The sequence below is a fragment of the Anas acuta genome, chromosome 1 (assembly GCF_963932015.1).
Source record: "Anas acuta chromosome 1, bAnaAcu1.1, whole genome shotgun sequence".
Taxonomy (NCBI): domain Eukaryota; kingdom Metazoa; phylum Chordata; class Aves; order Anseriformes; family Anatidae; genus Anas; species Anas acuta.
The window spans coordinates 155,922,226-155,936,786 of NC_088979.1; the positions used below are offsets into that span (position 1 = coordinate 155,922,226).

A 14,561-nucleotide genomic window follows, 5' to 3' on the forward strand; every position below is an offset into this window, starting at 1 on the left:
GACAAGTTGGGTTATCCTCAAGGAAGAAGAAATCACAACTTTCATTCATGGTCCATTTACCCTTCCTTTCACTCCTTTTGTGACTGAATACTTTCACAAAGTTCCTCTGAGGAAATGAGGTTTAAGAGCCCTTCTCTAATATCATCTCTGCATAGTAGTGGATGGCTCATTAGCTTCTGTCCCAGCTAGGAGACATGAACTCCATGATCCCCGTTACTTCTATTTACAGCCTCAGGTATGCTTTGAATAACCTGATCTCAAGACTCAAGGCTTGCTATTTGTAAGAAACTACTGACTTGAGAAGGGAGGAGAAAGAGACCAGAAAGGAGAACTGAGAACTCAAGTAGTGGGCAGCTATTGCTAGCATCTCAGTAACCTTAATATAATGACAACAGATCCCACTATCCATACTTAGCAAATAAAATTCCCACCTTCTTGTCGCTTCTGTATGATTTCTATATAACAGCAAAAAGCATGCAAGTTCTTCAAGAAGTTGGTGATTGTGTAGGGTCGGGGAGAAAGGTTTCTATGAGTAATGTCAGAACTAAACTCATTTTGCTGGATCACAAAAGAAAGAACTTCTTCAATTAGAAGACCTGGAAAGAGTCATTAATGAAACCATAATGTGCTTATTGTCACCCTTCATGAAATACCTGATGGGAACAGGTGTCTTTAGTTCTTTCTTCTTCCTGTATTATATTCTCTGTCAAACTTAATACTTTTTTTTTTTTTTTTAATTAGACATGATTCTGTCCTATATGGAGGAAAGAGTAAATAGCACAGATGATAACAATGACGCTAATCACCTATTTAAACTAGGTGTGTCACAATCCTTGTTACTTAACTTGCGGTTACAAGCTTGAAAGCTTGTGACTGCGGGTTCTTCAAGGTAAGAAATATATGTTGCTATTTATTTATGCAGTAGAGGTATTTATGATATAATGGGTCCCAACTTCTTTTGGCACCTCTAATTGCTATTGTAATATAAACCTTAATTCTAATAATGAACCTCTGGGATAGAAGCCAAAGGCTTTCTTTGTGTGCATCTGCACGTGCCCAAGTGTGCTGGTCCCTAATTCTAATTGTGGTCTTTGAACTCATTTGTAATGAGGTGCAGCTGGATGTCAGAATAGCAAGAGTATTAATAATAATAGCAGTGCAAGGCCATAACATAGTAGGATAGAGAACACACAGAGGGCTGCATAGGTTTAGATCTCTGTTATGATAATGAAGACTGGGTGCCAAGAGCTATGATTTTTACTCATATACCAAGTTTCAGCCAAGTCAGAGTTTTAGGGAGAACAAACTCTCGCTGGAAACTTCAAGTATTATTTTAGGTATCAGACCATACATAATGTATTTTTTGTTGTTATTGTTCGTTTCCTTTTTATCTGTTAAAAAAGAAATTAGAATCTTTGGTCCATTATAGAATCCTGTGGTGTTTGGGGAAAATGAAATTTAGGGCAGTGTAGGTGAGAAATCTGAGGATGCACAGCATTTGTCAATATGGACATTCAGGAGAAGCATGCATGACTTATATTTTTAATATATGTGTTATTCATGTTTATCTTTATTCTTTAGAAAAGTACACCTCAGTTAAGGCCATCTCAATTTTAAGGTACTACAGCAGATATATAGAAACTATAGCGTTGGCAGGATCACTAAAGGAACATGCTCATCTTCTGTTGCTTACTCCATCTGTTCAAACAGAAGTGAGAGAGCTGTCAGTGCACTGACCTGCACACACTGCCTGCAGGTGGCTGTGGAGTAATGATAAACAGCTCTGGTTTGTATCTTTTCCTTGAGCTTACCAGTATTTTGTAGATAAAATCATGGTGCTGCTATTGTGGCAAAAATGGAAGAGAATTCATTTTGCTGTCTTTTATGACAAAATTCAGCTCCGTTTTAGCATTTTTTTAATTATCAGAAGGTTATGTGGAACTGCTGAACTTTCTGCAGGGGTGCAAACTCTGTGCCTGTTGATAAATGAAGATGTTAACAATCTTCTGACCCTGATAGCAAACCAGCCCCAGTTACAATACATAGTGTTTGATCTTGTCTAAACTGTGAAAGGTGTCCTTCCAGGGCTGAAAAACAATCACAGAACATACATATATTCCCTCCTCCCCCCCTACTAGTACAAAGAACCTGAATTCACCAGGGAATTATGCTGGGTTCTCATAAGAATGATGTTTTCATACATGAAGTGAAGGTTATGCATTGCTTGTTCTAGGGTAGACATCAGAGATGCAAACTGGGGATAATGCTGGAAGACTGAGGCTGGCAGGAACAAAACCTGGTTCCATGGTATCTATTAGAATTGATATGGGCTATCCCTCTAGCCAGGCTTAGGCACTACTTCCCAGAAAACTGGCATAAGTCAAAGCAGCCTGGGAGCATGCTAGCAATTAAACAATGTGGATGATCACCAGGCCAGTGCTCAAGCTTGTTTCTTGTCCTTGTTTTATTTAGCAGTAAGGAAAGAGATGAAATATCCACACACCCTAGGATTAGGTTGCTAGGGGAACAGCAAACATTGGGCTTAATTGACTGGGACACTTGACAGCACATTGTTTTAATGTTATTAGGCAATACTGTTTTTCACTAAATCTAGGGGTCAGTCTTTGTATGTGGGGGTGGGTTAATGTGAAGAGCTTGGAGGGCACATTGAAGCCACAAATATCCACGTTTTTGGCTAAGTATGAGCAGACTTCCCTTTCAGTCATTTGCTCAGATAAATGCCTTGCTCTTCTCAAGCAAGGTCACCTTATCTCTTTACTCCCTTGATTCAGGAGCCAGCCTGTCTTTGAAGCTTTACTGCTGTTTCTGTTAACTCTTTCAAATGGTAAAGCTTTTTTTTTTTTTTTTTTTTTCTCTTTAGCAGTCAGGAGGAAAAAAAAGATAAAACCTTGGCTTGCTGCCATACTCTGTGTTTATGGAGGCTAATATGATATAGGGCCTGGGAACTGTGGGACAAAGAGCTGTGATCTTGTACTTGTCAAGTCTTGTCCTTGGCGTTCTGTGCTGACCCTGCAGAATTACCAGTGTGGTCTCTTTTCAGTTTCTCAACGTGTAAGGTACTTCTGCACCCCATGTGGCCTTCTTCTATCCTTTTTTTCCCCTATCAAAGTTCTAAGAGGTAACTGAGTTCAAAGCATAAAAGGATTCTGACCTCAACTGATGCTTAAAATGTGTGCATACTCAGGAATTGCATACATGCCTTTCTGCCTACATGAGTCAAGTTGGCCTGTCCTTCCAGACTCTACCCATATTTTCAGCATTCCTGGCTAAGTAAACTTAATTTTAAAATCTCTTTTAGCTGAGATCATGTGATCCTGTTGTACCTCTATGTGATTATCAGTTTCTGATCCTCTCTATACCTAACCTCTTATCCTGGTTTGGGGCAGAGGGAGTGGTTCAAATGGTTAATATGGCCTCAAGCACTTTATCCTCATTCACATCCCCTCGAACCCTATGTGTCTGTCATCCAAATTTATTACAAATTTAGAATAAATTTAGTAGATTGTTGATCTTTTTCTTTTATTTTGGTTTTTGTTTTTTAGAAACAAACTCTTCCAACTCCCAATAGTTTAAACTTAAACCAAATATGTTTGCCCAATGCACAAAACCCTTTTTTTTCATTTTGTTATAGCTGTTTTTCTGTATTTATGAGAGGTATAAGCAATTTCAATGGAAGTACCTCTACTTAGGAGGTGAATGAGACACATTTAACAGATGGATGGGGAAGAATATGATTGCTCATGCTTCTCAAGCTTTACAGTAGGGAACATTTGGTATATATGCCCTTCTATGCCCACATAATAGCAATGCAGCATGGGAATGCTGACAACATATCTCTTTTTTTTTTTTTTTCTGCTGTTTTTGATGAACTTTAACCTACCTGGCACACTCTAAAGCACAAGAAGGGACCTCAAACTAAAGAATGGCAGAGGGAGAAATCAGCAAGTAAAGCTTGATCCTCCCTCTGGATGCATCTGTAACAAAATTTCAAAACCTTTGACAAGACCTACAATTTAGCTGCAGAATTTAATATTGGAAGATTGACGTGTTTACTGTAATGGCAGTAAATTGACTATCCAGAAAGATCTGTATATCTTTGCAGCACAGAAAGTGTCTGTGTCTGAGGGAGACAGAGGCAAGTTATATCTAAAGGCAGATAATCAAGCTAAAACGATTACACTAGAACCATAAGAAATAATTAGAGAAATAGATTGGGAAGAAAGAAAGAAGGAAATACAGACACTACTTTAGGCCTCGCCACTTTTGTTTATATAGATCAGAAATCACAGTCTAACTTTAGAAAATGATGTTGTTTTGAGCTAGAAGACACCAAGAAAATGATTTTTCTTGCTACAGGCTTTTACCAAGTGGAAAAATCTGTTAGCAACAAGTAATGTGATTTGGGGGGGGGGAGGGGGGAAGGGGGAAAGAGAGTATTTCAGAAGCTTCTGCTACAAATTGCCTTTAATTTGAACTAGAAAATTCTGACAATTCAAGGGGTAACAATTCACACATTGTTGAGTTGTTGGTTTTTTTTTTTTTTTTTTTTTTTCCCATCTTTATCTGTAGACATCATGCAAAATGAGACAGTTACTGACTGTTACATGTGTTTATTGGCAATTCTTGTACAGACATTGCAGATAGTGGCATTTGGGGAAATTAAGAAAACCAGACTGGGGGGAGAGAGCACTTCTGCTCCTCTTGTCCCTCTTTTTCCCCCCAATTCTTTACAATAGAGAAGTCTAGAGGTAGGGAATGGTGAATGAAACTTATGTTACTGAGTGCTCTTCTAAGGCATCTGATATGTACATTCCTTGCTGTGTGATATTTTCAAAGCTGCTATGAAGAAAGCTGCTTGCCAAAGGGAGAATACCAGAAAGTGAAATATTTCTGCCTCTTATGCAATACCAAAGAAGTGACCTTGGACAGGAATTGGAATGAACTTTCTGTGGGTAGCACATGTGTGTGGCATTACCGAGCCACTCCAACACAAAAGTTATTTCTTATCTACTGGGGTTAGCTGTTCTGTCATTTCAAATCTGTCTTCTTTTCTCACTTGCACAGTACTTTTAATTGTTTGGTAATTATGTCTTTGGACATCAGTCTTTCTGCATTTCTCTGGTCCACATTCTTCTCCCTCTACGGCTTCCTCTGAGATTTCTTATTTATTCATTTTTAACTTCTCTAGGTACTACCCGGTACCTTTAGCAGCTATGTTATAACTAATGTAACTTTACAAGCTTTATAGAAGAAGAACCTTCTTCTGTTCTTCGGGTGAAGTTCTATGTTGTAGATGCAGAATTCTATCATGCAATTTTCAGTGTCTAATGAGGAAGGAAGTGTTCATGTTTTTTTTGTTTGTTTTTCTACAGAACTTTAACCTTCTTGCTCCTGTCCTCCCTGTCCTTTTTACACAGTAAGACAAGGAAGTAAAGGATCTATTGAAAAGGTACACAATCAAAGAAAAGCCATTTCATTCTGTCTTACTTCCATCAATTACTTTGTCATGTTTCTGTGAGAATATTTCAGTAAAATCAAAATGATGGGACTGTAATAGTAACCATCACCCTATTTGATAATAGGCTTCCCATAGACTCAACTGGCAGTTTGACAGTCCTCCGCCATAGTTACTACACCCTGCTGATAAAACTGCTGTTACCACAAATTGATCTTGACAAAAACAAATTCATCTCTATTCTGAATTTCAAATTTGACCTTGTTAGGTTTACAAGCTTAACCACCATACTGGATGCAGAATATGCAGCAATAATACTTTAAATAATAATAATAATTAAAAATCTCTCTTACAGTCTGTTCATTCTCTCTCTATTGCATGACAGACTGTTTTGTGGTATGGCTAAAAGTCAAAATCTTTTTTTTTTTCTAAAGCACACAAAAATTACCCACTACTGTTTATAGGGATTATAGGGTTAGAGGGATTTGCCTGGGCACAGAATCTCTGTCGTTAGCCAATTTGTGACTGACATATCTTAGCTCATATCAATAGTAGTATGAGAAACTGTTGTTTTACTTGCATCATCTTCCAAGGTTTGGAATGACTGGGAGGAAAAACAGAGGAAAAAGGTAATAGATAAGTATAAAATCCTGCCAAAACAGAGATTAAAATACTGTAAACACTACGTAAATATACTGCATCAATGCAATTGTGAGCACAGGGCTGTGCTGGGATCATTATATGAAAACCAACAGTTTTGATAAATTTTTCAGCATATCTGTACGTTTTACTCAAATTTTGGGCTTGAGGAGAAAGACAATGGAAATTATCTCCACAAAAGCTCATCTGGTGGCAACAACCTATTTCTTGGAATTAGTTATTATTAAGTATGTAGATTCAACATAGTACTGCAGAAAGGAACAAGCAACTGGAAAAACTACTTCACATGTTTGGGAAACTCCACTGCTATCTAAATTGTGTGTCAACAAAGTTGTTCAGAGTGGAGAGATCCACACCTTCAACCCATTCTGAAACTCCCCAAATTTTAAAGCTAGGTCTGAGAAACCTAGGTGGGCTCAGACCAGCAGGATCTATTATTTGATTTTAGGACTTGATACTGAGAAGTAGGAAATATTAGCTGGAGTTCCTCAAAAGACAGAATTAAACATGGGCCTCCCACATCGTGATTAGTCTTCTAATGCTTTTTTTTTTTTTTTTCTTGAATTCTGGGAACACCTTGAGTATTTCAGAAGGAAGGGGCATATATATCTATTTTGTGAGATCCTGACTGCTAAACATGTACTGAAAAACAGATTGCCTCTTTTAGAACTCACCATTGGGTTTAAGTACCAGAGAGGTGTTGATCTGCAGGGCTTCAAGTCTGGAAAAACTGAAAAAGCAACAAGTTAAGACATCCTCAGCTTTCTGTGACATCTGAGAAGTCTTCAGCATTACACTTTTGAACATAGACACTTATGTTTTCTGGTATACAAAATTCTATAATATAATTAAATTTATTTCCTAATTCAGTCCTGATGCCAGGGCTGTGTTTACCTGCATATGGGATATTTAGTTCACCTAAAATGTCTACTGAAGAGCCCTCAGTTTCCAGTCAGCAGAGCAATCAGAGCTGAAAGGTAGAGGCTGGTAAGCTGCTGGTAAGTGCAAGAATGGTGCAGTGGTTGTGGTTGCTGGTTTTTTGTTTGTTTTTGTTGTTGTTTAATCCTGGGAGAAGAAATAATGGGAAGGAGGTTATAGTTTCCAGCTAGAGACAAAAACTGGATGGGCTATAGAAAACAGAAGAGAATACGAATGTTAACACAGGCAGAACACAGAAGAAAAACAAAACACTGATGGAAAGGTGTCTGGGAGAGAAAAAGAAGTGTAGATTAACATGAGAGAAGTGGATAGGGAGAGTGTCTATTCTCAGTGGAGTTTCAGGTGACTCAGTGGATCTATAGGTGACATAGGCAGGATAAAAAGAAGGGAGACCCACATTTCCAGTGAACACAAAAGAGAAGGGGCTGTGCCTGGAAGAAGGACCTTGAACATGGGGAACATTTCAAAAGAGATGCCAGTCCAGGAGGAGTCTCTCCAAGTGTTCAGGGGTTGTTTCCAAGCTGACTGAGCATGTGTCATTTCCCTTAGTACTGTTGGAAACCTTCCAAGCTCAAATTCATGATGTCAAAAGGAAAATCCCTGATTTACTTTGCAATAACAATATCCTCTCCAACTTTCAGTGTTGAGTACTAATGAACAATTCTGCAGGATCTGAGCTGTAGCAATATGATGGCACTCTCAACTATAGACTTTCTGTTTTTGTTCAAGTCCTGTCTGTTAGAGCTCTGTGTTGTCAGTTATTAAGGTATGCTGTCCAGTGTAATATTGCATAGGTAACTGCAGATGCCAAAATGCTTAGCAGGGGACAGGTGGGGAGCCAAGCTCATTGTGGGTGGGTTTGTGTTTAAAAACATCTGTGAGTTCTGAGAGATAGTCTGCAGCATTTATTTGTTGATTTATAGCTCAGGTGCTTAGGGCTCTGGAACAGCTTTTTAATGTTTGTTCCAATTGAAGGGGGGAGGAAAAAAATAAAAGAACCCCAGATAATTACAGTAATTCTGTTGAATGCAGAAATAAGGATGCTTGATTGCAATGTTGAGATTAAAATTAGTATGGCTGGATATATACAGGCAAAGTCAGAATCTTGACTTAGTGTCCACATTAATCAGTCACTTTGCTGCTTAGTCTGAGAATAATGAATGTGTGAGGGTATACCACTGCCATTTTGTCACAACTTTAAGAAGAATGGCATAAGTTTAAAAATACCACAGATCTTTAGATCCAACAGTATTACTTGAGAAGATCAGAGTCAGTCATTTTAGGTTTCCTTTCCGACAATGGCTTATGTCACAGGATAAAGTATTTGTCATTTGTTGTCGGAAAGTCAAAAATAGAGCTTTGCTAAGACTCAGGTCAGAAAAGGACTTTCTTCTTTAACACTGTTCCTTCCTTTTTTCTTCCTTGTGAGGGGTTGAAATCATGGGTTATATTCCTAAAAATATTAATGGACCAGCAGAATCATCTGGTATGGTGGTGTGTTTTTTTCTTTTTGTTTAAGAATGTTTACTTGTACCTATTTGCATAAGAGTGTGAAGGAGGAGATTATATTATTATACATGTATTTAGTTTAGGCATGTTTGTGATGCTCTTCATATTAGTATATATCTCATTCCATAAATCACCAACTACCTCAAAAAAGTAGTTTCTTCATTCACTCTTCCTTTCAACTAGTTTCTTGCAGATAAAAGTTCTTCTAGTTCATTCCTTCTATATCAGGGATCTTTTTGTGCAAATGTTTTGTTTAAACAGATGCTAAATAAGATTACAAGCATATTGTATGTCTACAAACCAGTCCTGCCAGGTCATAAACACTGATCATTCCCACTAAAGTGAGAGGATACCTGAGGAAACTTTGAAGACACCCTCAAGAGCTTACCCATGTCCTTGGGCATCCTTTGCAACCTCCACTCATGCAGATAAACTTCACTGAGGTTACGCTAATAGCGTACTTAAGGCTATAGCTTGAGCTGCGGTGTTCTCCTTTTTATCAGTATTGGTGTACAGTTTTCTTTGATCTGCACTTATGCATTGCCTTCCATCTCAAGATCTCAGAAAGCTTTTCAAATGGTAATGAATTCTACCCTAGAGAAACTGAGGTGATGAGAAATTACAGGAGATACTTAGGTTCACAAATACAACCTACAACTAAGCTGAGAACAACCCACTGAGATTCCTTATTCCCATACTTTACAGGTCATACAGGTATCTGTTGTTAGAATGTCCTTTGCCATCAAAATGCTTCCCTGGTGAACAGAGATGTCTGGTGCTGATGGGAGGGGAAATCTTGTGCTCCTGGTGCTTTCATGGAACATGGAGCCAGTAATTACTCTGGAGAGGGAGAGGGATTGGTAATCTTTCAAGAATGATGAACCAGACCATAGTTTTCATTCTCAAATTATTGGTTCAGTATGACAACTGAAATCCAGCAGGAGCTGCAATGGGATGATCTTCACAGAAACAGCTTCCAAAGACTTTGAAATTCAGGAAATCTGGGAGTACCTGCCTCACATAGACACTGATTTGGGGGTACCTTGGCTTCCAGGGCCCAGACCTGCTCAAAAACATGTTCAAGCTCTGGTGCCCACTCTATAAATATCCAACACTGGTATGGAAAGCTTGAAAAGGGATCTCCAACTGTGGAAGTAGTGAGTTAGTGAGTGCTCATTTGGTTGAAGGGGAGAAAACAAAAAAAAAAAACAAAAAAAAAACAAAAAAAAAAGAAGGAAATAGAATGCATTCATCATATTTCATCTGGATGATTTCAGGAAAAGAGAAGTAAAGAACATGCTTATTTGGTTAAATGTTCTGGAAGAAAATATCTACTGCAATAGCCTTTTGTTGTATCTGAATTTAAATGTTGTCTTGTAGAAGTGTAATGCCTGAAGAGTGCTTACGTTGTAAAATAGGTGATGAATGAATATGGAGCAGTTGGTTTATGTAGATTTCTATGTGGGAGAAAATAATTTTAAATTACAGTTTCACTTGGTTGAATCACTGTTGTTAGCTGCTTTCACATACATCAGAAAGAATTGGACAGTTCTTTTATCACTGGATTTGGGTTGAAGTGGCAAAACCAAAGTAATGTAAATTATTTTCACATGACTATCTGGCTTCACTTCAATGGGCATTAAAGAGTTACTTTAAGTTCACAGATTTTCAAGTGGCTATTCAGTTTTTTAAAAAATATCTGTTTGTAAAACTAATTTCTGGATGAAAAGAAAGCAGTCTGTGACTGCATGTTTTGTGAACAAATCTAAAAAAATTCACTCATGTAATTACAATAAACTGAACATTAAATTAACATTTGTATACATTTCCTTACAAGCAGTTCATAAAAATTGAAAGGTTTTTGGAAGTTATTACAAAATATTTGTTTAGAATTATTATTTATGTATCTTACTTCACATCATTTTAGAACATTGTGATGAAACACCATACCACAGAACATAACAAACTCTTTTTTCTCCTCCAGGACTAAGAATAGGTAGCTGTAGTTAATAAGACAAAAGCAATCTTTAAAAGTAATATAAATGAATATTGGTACTAACACTGGAATATCTTAAATTGATTATTTGTATATTAGAATGGGCATAAATGAAGTACGGTAGTACAGTTTCAAGTTTTTAAAGAGTCCATTGATTTTTAATTAACTCCATTTCAAGGTATTGAACTTGAGCCACATTTTAGGAAACCTGACAATGAAGGCAAGCTAAATCACTATACTTTCGTTTAGTCTATGTAATTTGCCACAGCATCATAGTATTGCAATGTGACTTAGGAACGTCTGAGTACCAATGATTCAAAAATGATCAGGATAACAAAGAACTAAAGAATTAGTACTTAATTTGGTTACGTCCGGTAGTAATGCATATGTTAAATGGAAAAAGTCATATGCAACACTTCAAAATTTTTGAAACTTGAAAAATCTTATGTATAGACATCTGTGAACTGCAAATTCACTAGCTCTTAGAAACAAACAACAACAAAATATTTGGGGGGCGATATGTTACAGTAACTGTTTAACATGCTGCAAAATGATATTTTTATAAACGAGAAAAATTGTTTCCATTGTTCCGTTGTTTGAGACATTTGACAATATTGTACAGTTCACATGTATTATACAGTCTATCCATGCATTTTAATGCCGTGAAGTATGGCCAGTTTAACAATGTTTTAAAGTATGAGAAAATATTTGGAGCCCAGATCTTTGATTTGCCTTGAATATTAGAGTGCAAAAGATGAAAGATATTTGCAAGCAATGTTGTTAGGGAAGAATACTCAAATTTCCTTCATACTCTTTGACTGCTTTTATTATAGGTTAGCTTTGAAATGACAGGAATTCTATATACATGAGGACTACAAGAGTCTTTTTTTTTTTCAGTAGTACTATAGCACTCTTGAAACAGTAACTCTGAGGTGAATGTCTTGTTTACCTAAAGTCTAAATCTTGCCAACTTTTTAATTAGAGTCCCTTTCCACAAACAAATGATCAAAGGAAAATGTCTTTCAGCAGAAACTCAAAATTCCAGGTTCATCCCATGAGGAGAAAATATATGAAAAAGAACTGGTCCCATCTCCAGTATAGTTCTTCAGTCAATTATCTGGAGTTTTGCATCTATATATGTTATTAAACAGATGCTTTGAACTCTAGGTCACGATATGAGAAGATTCTAGATTTTTATCACTTTAAATATGGTGCAAGCAACTGAGCCTGTAGGGAAGACTAGCAGTGCAAGAGATAAATATCTGAAGAAAACTCCAGGCACTAAGCATAAAATAATAACAATAATAATAAGACACTCAGTGGAGATGGGAAGACTGAGCAATGTTACTAGAAATATTTCTCTAACACTGTTATCAAATATATTGTATATAATATTTGAGGATTATTATTTAATGATACTAATAAAGCTATTTACCATTAATATGGCATTATACATCTAAATTGTGCGTGGTCTGAATGGATAACTTTTTTTAAAACTGATCTGTAAACTAACTGGAGAAAAATCATAATGGCTTTACTGTAGTAGCTTTCATAGTGTAAGGAGGCCTTCTGGTGGTGACAACAAAGAATGTTTCTTCCAGTAATGAGCATTTCTCTGAATGCATATGAAAACCTACTCAAATTTACATGCATAGAAGCTAAAATTCACCAGCTGTATAGAAGGCTACTTTAAATATTTAGTCATGATTAGTTAGACCCTGAGCTTTTGTTGTAACTGTATACATTTTGACCTTCTTAGGTCAATATATGAGGAACAATGAATTGGTCATGAATATGTTTTTTCAAAACTTTGTTTAAGTGAGACCATATGGTATGCTGATATTGACCATTAACACTTTGTTTTATCTGAACAAATAAATGTTAAAAGAACAAACAACTCTGCAAAATAACTTCCAAGCCATCATTCTTAATAATAACTTTAACCTCAATATTCATTATCTGAACACAGTTACATTTTATATTCTTAAAGTACTTATTCTTATTTTTTTCTTTTCCAGCATGATATGCCTTCTGAGCAGTATATCTAGCTACAGAGTCATATATCTATTTTGCTATATTTTATTTCAAATGAAAGTATTTCTTGGTATTCAAACCAAAAAGTATTTAAATCTAAAATACTTAAGTTCTTCCTTAAATTATGATATTACATCAGAAAGTTCTTCAATGACAGAGCTTCTATTAGAATAAGTATTCCCAGTTGAAGGTTTCTCAGTTGGTTTGCTAAACAATGAGCATTAGATTTCATTAGATCTCATAAGAATTTTATATCAGTTTCTTCAAAACCAAACTATTTCTTGCTTCAAACTTGGAAAAAGACGCTTGTCTACCTCTAGAAGATCACAGAATCACAGAACTGTAGGGGCTGGAAGGGACCTCGAAAGATCGACAGGTCCAGTCCCCCTGACAAAGCAGGTTCCCTATCAGGCTGCCCTACTAGATCCTACTCTGTGATAAAAGGGCTGCTAAATCCTTGCAGCTCAGGAAGGGGAAGTGCAGAGCTATCAGCTGTTGCCTTTTGTTGTTCAAGCAGCTGGGCCTGAACAGGACAGGTCTTCATGATATTGAGGTCTGCTATCTCTCCTACTCTTAGCTGAGACCACATGCCATTCTGCATATGAGAGACCTTCTTCAAAAGGTCAGTGATGGGTCTGTGGTAGCAAGAGAAAATTGTGATCATTTTGGGGGGAGGGGAGGTCAGATATGCGTGAGTTTTATGAATGCTAGAAAATCCACCTTTAATTCACAGCAGTTCTGTAGAGCAACACTGAAATTTTCTAGACATCCTGCAGTGAGGAAAAAAATACAGCAGTGTTGTATGAGGTCATATGTGTGATTTCTCTTGAGTTAGACTTTAAAAAAAAAAAGAAGGGGGGGAGGGGGGAGGATTTAACATGTACTTCAGCATTATTAACTACAACCATCAGGTGGCAGTTCCTAGTTAAGAACAACACATATTTCCAGCATCTAGGTGGAGTTACATGGAGAACAACTTGTTCTCAATCTTTCTTTATGATGCAAAGAAAGGGAACATCTCAAGATTTTTTTTCCGTGTTTGTCTGTTGTTTGTTTTTGCAGTCCTTGCTAGCCACAGAAATCTGTCTCTTCTTTGTCTTCTAAACTTGAATTACAGCCTCATTGTAATTCACAAACACATCCTATGAGTGAATGGATTTTCCCTCCAGGTTTATCAAAAGTTCTAGTTCTCTGACCTGTAATTCTGTTGATAATGTGATTAGAGAACTAAAAATATCCTTTACTCTTTTAATAAAGATCTATTTAAAACAAAAAAGAAGATGTTGATGTACAGAAATCAAGTTAATTTTTATAGGATAACATATTATGTGTGCCTGAGTGGGAAAGCATAAATGTTGTCTTCTGGTGTGCAATTTTAGTAATCATTCTCATTGTTCTTTAGAAACTCCTTCTAAAGTAAAGAAGATTTCTATATATATTATTTAAACTTTCAGAAGGCTGGTGTCAAATCTGTGTACAAGCTTCCTCTTTGATTTCTTCATGGTTCTGGAGCCTTTCTCTGGGAGAAATTTGTTCTCTTAGGAACAATTCTAAAGTTTCATCTTAGGCTACCATTAGAAATACTTAGTGCCTTTTGGGAATACTGAAAGTATTCAGTACTTGGGAGTATTCAGTATTGGAAGTACTGATTTTTAAGAAAGTTAGTGGTAGATCTTACTTTAAAAATTCTGGTAAAAATAGGTTCCTGGAACTTTGTAGTTGTTGTTCCAGGGATGTTCTTTGTCCCTGTTTGTGTACAACAAAAGAACTGCAACAGGGTTTAGTGTTCCTCATATGTTTGTTGGGGAAAAACACTGATTTGCAGTCATTTCTGCTCTACGAGCAAAACACAGCAGACAGGTTGAGAAGACATTTCCTGGCAAACCATGAGAGGGAGTTAAAAGATGCACTGATTTCCAGTGTGTCCCAAAGATGCTATCAGTCACT

The 14,561-nt window shown here is 36.8% G+C and overlaps 1 long non-coding RNA gene across 1 annotated transcript; it reads left to right on the forward strand.

Moving 5' to 3' along the window:
- Positions 1 to 815: 815 nt before the first annotated feature.
- LOC137848584 (uncharacterized) lies at positions 816 to 12,490 on the forward strand. Its single transcript, XR_011091429.1, has 2 exons — positions 816 to 889; positions 9,290 to 12,490. It is a non-coding gene; the product is annotated as an uncharacterized lncRNA (long non-coding RNA).
- The last annotated feature ends 2,071 nt before the right edge of the window (positions 12,491 to 14,561 follow it).